At 46.4% G+C, this 9,139-nt stretch overlaps 1 pseudogene; it reads right to left on the reverse strand.

The window, feature by feature from the left end:
* Positions 1-3,824: 3,824 nt before the first annotated feature.
* On the reverse strand, positions 3,825-7,227 carry LOC146342921 (vomeronasal type-2 receptor 26-like; annotated as a pseudogene).
* Between the last annotated feature and the right edge of the window lie 1,912 nt (positions 7,228-9,139).

Here is a 9,139-nt window from a genome sequence, read left to right on the forward strand (position 1 = left end):
GGATGTGGAATGCCTGCAGCCACCATGCTGACCTGGTCTTTGGCCCACTTCCAAACACGTCCCCCCAGCAACTCTGAGCAGAACATGGTCACACCTGGCAGATGCTGCTGCACCTCCAGATGTCTCTCCGAGCCACATTGACCAAATCAAGTCCTTCTCGTGCCCCCAGATCTTTTTCACCCAATGGTATGAGGATGGCATCAGGGTGGCTGTGTGTTGCAGCATGTCCTACCACCATTGGTTTCAGTTCGTCCCAGAGCATGCCCCTCCTGCACAGCCAGGCCAGCTTTATCCCTTGATGTAGACCTAAGCTGATGATGATCCATTCCATCATGCATGCTGCCACACCCAATGTGCAATGCTATGCCCACAGATCTAGATTGATATGGTGTTGTGCTCCACAGCTATAAAACAGATCAAATCAGTGATGAGAGGCCCTAACTCAAATGTCTGATCTGAAGTCCGATGACTTCCCACAACTGATTGCTTGTATTCTGGTTTCTTGCATTCCCCACTTAGCTGCAGTTGTGGCTGCCCCAGTCATGGAGGAATGTGAGCTGAACTCCTGCGGTGGGAGGCCCAAGGCAATGGTACAAGCCCATAGTATGCTCAGTAGTTGTTATCTGGTGAGCTAACCTAGGTCCTGATGTATAAAGAATGGACCTGGGCTCCTAGACCACACAGCTAAAAAGGTCCTAGCTGCCCTCAGGGGGCAAGGGCCCTCTGCCGGGGACCCCTAAGGTGAACTAGCTGGCCTTTCCCCTTTTGATCAGTCTTTGAACATCTGATCTTAACATGTATGCCCTGTGACAGAATTGTCATATCCTGGACATCTAGGGCCTGTCCGGAGCTATCTGAATTGGATGCAGCCAGCAATTTGCTTACCCATAATGCTCCAAAAAAGGCCAAGTTGAAGGCTGCCCTGAATAATTTGGCTTCATAGCCAGATGAGCACAGCTTGTCGGCCTTATGGCACAGCTGGGCTAGCAAATTAATTGTTATGGGCCTTCTCCCACCAGGAGCTGCTGGTATCTAGGGATGTACAAAAGGGACTTACCTTGTCCTGCAGCTTTTTTCGCAGTGGGGGGGAGGCGCTTCGCTTCTCCCCCCAAAATTCATGCGAGTGGGGGGTGTCTTCCCGCCTCGCCCGGCTGAAATTCAGGCCGGGGGGGAGGCTTCCCGCCTCACCCCTGGACAAAATTCAGGCCGGGGAGAAGCGCCCCTTCTCCCCGGCCGCGAACTTCAACAGAAAAGTAAAAAAAAACAACAACGCCCCGTGATAGGCTACGCAACGATTTACGTAGCCTATCATGGCTAGATCTGCAAAGTCAGCCGTGATAGGCTACGTTAATCGTCACGTAGCCTATCACGGGTGACTTAAAAAAAAAAAAAGCGCGTACACAAATGGCGGCCCCCATAGGGAGCCGCCATTTGTGTTCCTTATTTGTTTGCTGTAGTCTACGTAAATCTTTACGTAGAATACAGCGAATGGCGGCTCCGTATGGGGGCCGCCATTAGCCGTACGTGCTTTTTTATTATTATTATTAAAGTCACCCGTGATAGGCTACGTGACGATTTACGTAGCCTATCATGGCTGACTTTGCAAATCTAGCTGTGATAGGCTACATTAATCATCACGTAGCCTATCACGGGGGCGTTTTGTTTGTTTTTTTACTTTTCTTGGAATGGCGGCGGTGGCAGCCGGTCGAAAGACCGGCTGCAGCCCCCGCCCCTGTCGAAGCCCCGCCAAACCGCCGCTGCGACCCGCCACCGGGAGCGACATTCGGGAAAGGTAAGTCCCATCCCGGGGGGGGGGGCGGGGGGAGAATTTCTCCCCGAAACTACTTCGGGGGGCCGAATACGTTGGCGCTCGGCCCCCCGAAGTTTCAGCGAGAAATTCTCTGACACCTCTACTGGTATCTCTCAACACCAGCCCTCTAATGCCCTTCTGGCCGAAAGTGCAGGGATCTGGCCCCTCATATGCCTTACTGAAGAAGGAGATGGCTGCTAGATGGATGGACATGGTTTGGGGTGCAAGGCCCTGATCCCATAGGGGTGCCAGATTTTGTAGGACCATCGGTTCAGATGGTGGCCAGCTGCCCTGTTCTCCCCTGCTGATGGCAAAGGTGCTACATGTGTTAGCTGCTGATGTGCAGGAGCATAGTGTGGATTTTGAGACAGAGTTCCATGTGCTCATTGAAACGATGCAGTGCTTGCGTTAGGCCTTCCATCAGTGCACTGCTGTCCTGTCCCTCCATATTATTACCAACCCCGCTTACCCTGCCCCTCTTCGTGTTCACTGACACCGGAGGCTTGGAGATGGGCCTTCTGTTGCTTATGCCCCTGGAGTGAGGCAGAGAGGAAGGTGCCACTCTACCCCCCCCCAGCTTGCTTTCTTTGGTGGCATTCTGTTGACTAAATTCCAAGAGAGAAATCAACATGAGGGACGTGTCCCCTCTCCTTTGCCATTTCTCCCTTGGGCAGTTCCTATCCCCCTGGGATAGGAGTGGGGGGACACCCCTTCCTGGTGCACAGGGAAGAGGGTGATCATCCCTCCTCTCCCCCTCGCCATGGCCCACCATAAGCCTGTACCTAACATTCACATGTTCAACTTTGAGCCTGGAGCATGTCCTTCATTATTATTCTCAGTGTTGTTACCATCATTGCCATCTCTATGTCCTAAAGCTGAGCCCAGCATGGGCCTCATCCACTAATAGCTTGTAGCCCAGCTTTCATTATTTTTATCATCATCGTCGTCATTGTCATTGCTGCTGCTGCTATTATCAGCATCATCACGATCACCATCATTGTGTTGGCGTGGAGGTGATCCTGCCATGCCTGTACTATTGCCTGAAGCTGAGCATCCCATGCAGGAGCTTGAATTTGGCCTGCAGCTCAGACTTCCTTATCATTATTTTTATTATCATTACTCTTATGATGGTATTGAGTTGTGCCTCAGATGGTGGCCCAGCCTTCCTTATCATTATTATATGTATATATTTCGAAGGGCTGCAAGGGGCTGGGGGGGGCAGGACCTAGGATTCAGCCCCACGCAGTGGGGGAGAGAGATACATGCATCCCCCTGACAAAGGTTTGCTGGGCGGGAGGAGCAGCATACTCCACCTGCCCCCAGCCTTGCTGGCATTGGGAAATGAGGAGGGCAATTTTGGCTGCTGAAGTTCTCTTTGTGCCTCAGTTCAAGCCATCGGGGACTCCCCACACACACACATGGCCACCAACCATACCCAGGCCCAAGAGGTTGCTGCTCTCTCTCCTTCATGCCTCCAATTCCCCATTTGTCTCCCCTCACCCAAGAAAGGACACCCCCACATGCCCTCCATGACCAGCTCCAACCTTCTTCCCACTGCTTTCACTGGGCTGCTTGGCGCTGGTCCAGGCAGGAACCACGAGTCTCTTTCTCAGCCACTTTTTCACCTCGGCTGCTCCCTCTTCTCCCAGCAGCCCCTTCCCACTGAGCTGTGGCATTGTTTTCCTTCCAGTGAAGTCACAATACTCAGGCTAGTAGAGACAACTGGCCTTTGGATTGTCTTGGTGCTCATGCTAGGGGAGGTGCTGTGGGCACTGCTGCCTAAGCACTAACCAGCTCCCTTCCTTTCCTGCCACAGGACCTGTGTGCACTCACAATGGCAGCTCCCTGATAAGTGGGGAACTGGATTTGAAAGCAATAGTATTTAAATTCATCATGACTATACGAAACCCCATTGATGTGAAACAGTCTATTCTACGGAAATATGAATCCAACCCACTCTCTCCATTTCATAGACACCATAGAAGAAAAATGTATTGCTGGATAGATCAATTCACTAATTATTTCGCTTTATTAGCTGGCTTCTAATGTTCAGTTCAGGCCTCAGCAGAATAATGTAACATTTGGGAGAAAAGATGCAACTCAATAACCCCACACTAGAAGCTAAAATAGAGAAGATCTCTACAGCTACCATGGATTTCCCTTTGGTGCTCAGGTAGGATGGAACAAAGGACAACCAAACACTTCAAAATACCAGCATACTAAAGGTGATGAACTTGGCTTCATTAAAACTGCCTGGCAACTTGCGGGCAAGGAAAGCCACAGCGAAGCTGATGACAGCCAGAAATCCCATGTAGCCCAGAACAACATAAAACATGATGACAGATCCTCCATTACATTCTGCTATGATCTCTTCAGCCAAGGTCTGTGTGTCCAAATCGGGGAAAGGGGGAGAGGTTCCTAGCCACACAGCACAAATGCCTGCTTGAATGAGAGAGCAGGAAATGACAATGGAGCTGGCTGTTCTTTTCCCCACCCACTTCCGCATGCTGGACCCTGGTTTGGTGGCCATGAAAGCAAGAACCACAGTGATGGTTTTGGCCAACACAGAAGCCACAGCCATGGAGAAGAGGATGCCAAAAGCAGACTGCTGTAGAAAGCAGGTCAGCTTCCTGGGCTCCCCAATAAACAGCAAAGGGGAGAGGAAGCAGAGCAGGAGGGAGACAAGGAGCGTGTAGGTGAGGTTCCTGTTGTTGGCTTTGACTATGGGGGTATGTTTGTGCCTGATAAAAATTCCAAGCACCAAAGAGGTTAACAGTGAAAAGAGAATAGCAAGTGAAGCTAAACTAATCCCCAAAGGTTCTTCAAAAGACAGAAAGCTGATTTTCTTGGGAATGCATCCGTCTTGGTTCCTGCTTGGATATTGTTCTTCTGGGCATTTGAAACAGTCATCCATGTCTGAAATAAACAAACATGCATACAAACAAGTAAAATGTCACATTTCAAGGCAAATTCATGTGTGAATGGAACTTAATTCCCATGACTTCCTTTGACATCAAGGTCATTTCCCTTTCTGATCTCTGACTGCTGCTTCAAGATGTTGAGGCTGACATATCAAAAGGAATTTTAACAGTGCTACTCTTTATATATGTGCCTGCCCTGACCTTAAGATCATCGTCAGCGGCCCTTCTCCGTGAGCCCCTGCCAAAGGAAGTGAGGCGGGTGGCTACTAGGAGGAGGGCTTTTTCTGCTGTGGCACCCCAGCTCTGGAATGACCTCCCTAGTGAGGTTCGCCGGGCGCCTACATTGTATTCCTTTCGGCGCCAGGTGAAGACCTTTTTATTTTCCCAGGCATTTTAGCATTTTAGCTTTCTAAATTTTTATCTTTGCTGTTTTAAATCTGTATTTTAAACTCCTGCACTGCTGCTAGGTTTTATTGTGGTTGTATTGTTATATTGTGGTTTTAATGTTCTATATATTTTAAATTGTTTTATTGTGTGTTGTTTGGTTTTAATTTTTGTGAACCGCCCAGAGAGCTTCGGCTATTGGGCAGTATAGAAATAAATAAATAAATAAATAAATTTATACATATTATTTATTTAAAATAAAGTTCTAATAGAGCTAGCGTGGTGTAGTGGTGAGAGTGCTGGACTGGGATTCGGGAGATCCGGGTTCTAGATCCCACTTGGCCATGGAAGCTCAGTGGGTGTCTTTGGGCCAGTCATAGACTCTCAGCCCAACCTACCTCACAGGGTAGTTGTTGCGAGGATAAAATGGAGATGAGGAAGAGGAGGATGTAAGCCGCCTTGGGATCCTTGCAAGGGGAAAAAAATGGCAGGATATAAATGCAATAAATAAATGCAATAAATAAATAAATAAACAAACAAACAAACAAACGTTGCTTGGTTTCACAGTTGATGTCAGTTTTAAATGGCATTTAACACATTTTATGGTATTTATATTTCATTTAAAAGCTGTAAAGAACTTTTTTTTGTAATATGCATATTTCTCTTCCTGTACAAATACAGGAAAAGTGATTAATCCTTCCCATGGTACTAAGTTTGCCTACACTTTTCCAATCTGTCCCCAGTAGTGACCCCCCCACACACACACCTTTGCCAGCTGGAGCCCATCTTTATTGGACACTAATCAAAATCAACCAAAAAATCTTGGGGATGTTGGGGAGATTCAGTTTCTAGAGACACTCGGCATGAATTGCCTATGGAGGATTAATGATTCAGAATTCCTGACTCAGAAAATTACAGAGCTTCCCTTGGAAGTCTAGATGTGCCTAACCTTGGGGATGGGGGCATCACATTATTTTATGCAGCAACATCTATTGAAGGGAGATCTCTATTGGATTCTTAAGGAAAGGGATGTATGAATCAGCAGAATTATTTGAGAATCAATCCACCCAATGATGAGGTCCCCTGGCTGATGCCACTCATGAGGAACAGGAAGGGGATCATCCCCAGTGCAGTTCACAATGTATGTTTTGTTATGCCAGGTGAGGCATGCGGAAGAACTAATAACATCAAAATCTGTAAGTAGAGCTGCTCTCTACAAATTCTCTACATTTACTGGAAATTTGAAATCATTGGTCTGGATAAGGATACAGTTTCACAAAAAAAAAAAAAAAAACCGACAACCAAACACCAACAAGAACTCCATCAACCTCTTTCAGCTTTATTCCTTTTCCTGGAACAGAGAACTAGTAAGGAGACAGATATAGACTAGAAATAGTTGCTCATTACAAACAATTACCTCAACCTCCCTACCAAATAGGGATGGGAGAAGCAGCCATTTTTGAGCACATGAAAATTCTCCGAGAAACGCTATGAAACTTATTTTGTCTCCCTATCATCTTTGGAGTTTACCTGTATTTTGTATGTTTTGAATTAGAATAGTGCACAATTTGAATGAGAAACCTGCACATTTTGATAGGGAAAAGTGTGCATTTGTCTATGTATGTTTCAAAAGCCCACATTCTCACCTCAGTTGATGAAAGCATGACAATGTGCATATAGTACCACAGCTTTCAAACATCATTATGAAGTGGGAATTGGGAACATTTCTCAAGAAGACCAATCTTGTTCATGTTTGAAATTGTGAATGGGACACGTTCACATGATTTGTGAGCGGAAATGAAATGCTGATACATTCCTACTCCCAAACCACTGTGATTCGAGAGGGCCCAGCTGTAATCAGGCTCTGGTAGGAAATGAAGGCTGTCGAACAGAAAACTAGACCTCCTTCCCCCTATCCCCATGGCCTGGCATTTCCCTTTCTCAAGAGCTTGAGGGAGCTTCACATTCAATAACTTGTAACATTTCCTTGGCTAACAGAAACAAAAGCAACCTTCCAAATCTCCAAAACATACCTGAAGACTTGGGAGCAGCCCACTTTGCTTCCAACTGTATTTTGGAAGCTGCAGTAAACTTCAGAAAGGAGCCTGCATCTTTTCAAAGCATCTTGCTTCTGTTCAAGCTTCATCCAAAGTAGATACACATACTGTTGTTGTTGTTCAGTTGTTCAGTCATGTCCGACTCTTCGTCACCCCATATAGCATGCCAAGCCTTCCTTTCCTGCGCTCTCTCCCGGAAGGTGCTCAAGTCCATATTCATTGCATCAGTGATGCTATCTAGCCATCTCATCCTGTGCTGTCACCTTCTCCTTTGGCCCTCAGTCTTTCCCAGCATCAGGGTCTTTTCCAGAGAGTTTTCTCTTCACATTAGGTGGCCAAAATATTGGAGCTTCAGCTTCAGGATCTGTCCTTCCAATGAGCAGTCAGGGTTGATTTCCTTTAGGATGGACTGATTTGACCTCCTTGCAGTCCAGGGCACTCGTAAGAGTCTTCTCCAGCACCACAGTTTGAAAGCATCAATTCTTCAGTGCTCAGCCTTCCTTATAGTCCAGCTGTCACAGCCATATGTTACTACTGGGAAAACTGTAGCTTTGATTAGACAGACCTTTGTCAGCAAGGTGATGTCTCCACTTCTTACTATGCTGTCTCGGTTTGCCATAGCTTTCCTCCTAAGGAGCTAGCGTCTTTTAATTTCATGGCTACAGTCACTGTCTGCGGTGATCTTGGAGCCCAAGAAAATAAAATCTGTCACTGCTTCCATTTCTTCCCCTTCCATATGGCAGGAAGTGATGGGGCCAGATGCCATGATCTTCATTTTTTTAATGTTGAGTTTCAAACCAGCTTTTGCACTCTCCTCTTTCACCCTCAACAAGAGGCTCTTTCGATCCTCTTTGCTTTCTGCCATTAGGGTGGTATTGTCTGCATATCTGAGGTTGTTGATAATTCTCCTGGCAATCTTAATTCCAACCTGTGATTCATCCAACTCGGCGTTTCTCATGATGTACTCTGCATATAAATTAAATAAGCAGGGTGACAATATGCAGCCTTGTCGTACTCCTTTCCCAATTTGGAACCAATCGGTTGTTCCATGTCTGGTTCTTACTGTTGCTTCTTGACCCTCGTACAGGTTTCTCAGGAGACAGGTAAGGTGGTCTGGGACTCCCTTCACTTTCAGAATTTGCCAGAGTTTGTTGTGATCCACACAATCAAAGGCTTTAGCGTAGTCAATGAAGCAGAAATAGACGTTTTTCTGGAATTCTCTTGCTTTCTCCATGATCCAGCGAAAGTTGGTGATTTGATCTCTCGTTCCTCTGCCTCTTCGAAACCCAGCTTGTACTTCTGGTAGTTCTCGGTTCGCATACTGCTAAAGCCTAGTTTGTAGGATTTTGAGCATAACCTTGCTGGCATGTGAAATGAGTGCAATTGTGCGGTAGTTTGAACACTCTTTGGCGTTGCCCTTCTTTGGAATTGGAATGTAAACTGACCTTTTCCAGTCTTGTGGCCACTGTTGGGTGTTCCAAATTTGTTGGCATATTGAATGCAGCACTTTACAGCATCATCTTTTAGGATTTTAAATAGCTCAGCTGTAATACTGTCATCTCTGCTAGCTTTGTTGTTAGTAATGCTTCCTAAGGCCCCCTGACTTCACTCTTGAGGATGTCCTCCTCAAGTTCAGTGACCACACTATGTCTATCAGGGAAATTCAGATCTTTCCTGTATAGTTCTTCTGTGTATTCTTTCCACCTCTTCTTAATCTCATTTGCTTCTGTTAGGTCCCTGCCTTCTTTGTCCTTTATCATGCCCGTCTTTGCACAAAACGTTCCCTTGAGATCTCCGATTTTCTTTGAGAGATCTCTAGTCTTTCCCATTCTGCTGTTTTCTTCAATTTCTTTGCATTGTTCATTTAAAAAGGCCTTCTTGTCTCTCCTTGTTATTCTCTGGAACTCTGCATTCAGTTGGATATATCTTCCCCTTTCTCCCTTGCTTTTCACTTCCCTTCTTTCCTC

The sequence above is a fragment of the Heloderma suspectum genome, chromosome 6, assembly GCF_057233095.1.
Source record: "Heloderma suspectum isolate Gila_16-S chromosome 6, 16-S_ref, whole genome shotgun sequence".
Classification (NCBI taxonomy): domain Eukaryota; kingdom Metazoa; phylum Chordata; class Lepidosauria; order Squamata; family Helodermatidae; genus Heloderma; species Heloderma suspectum.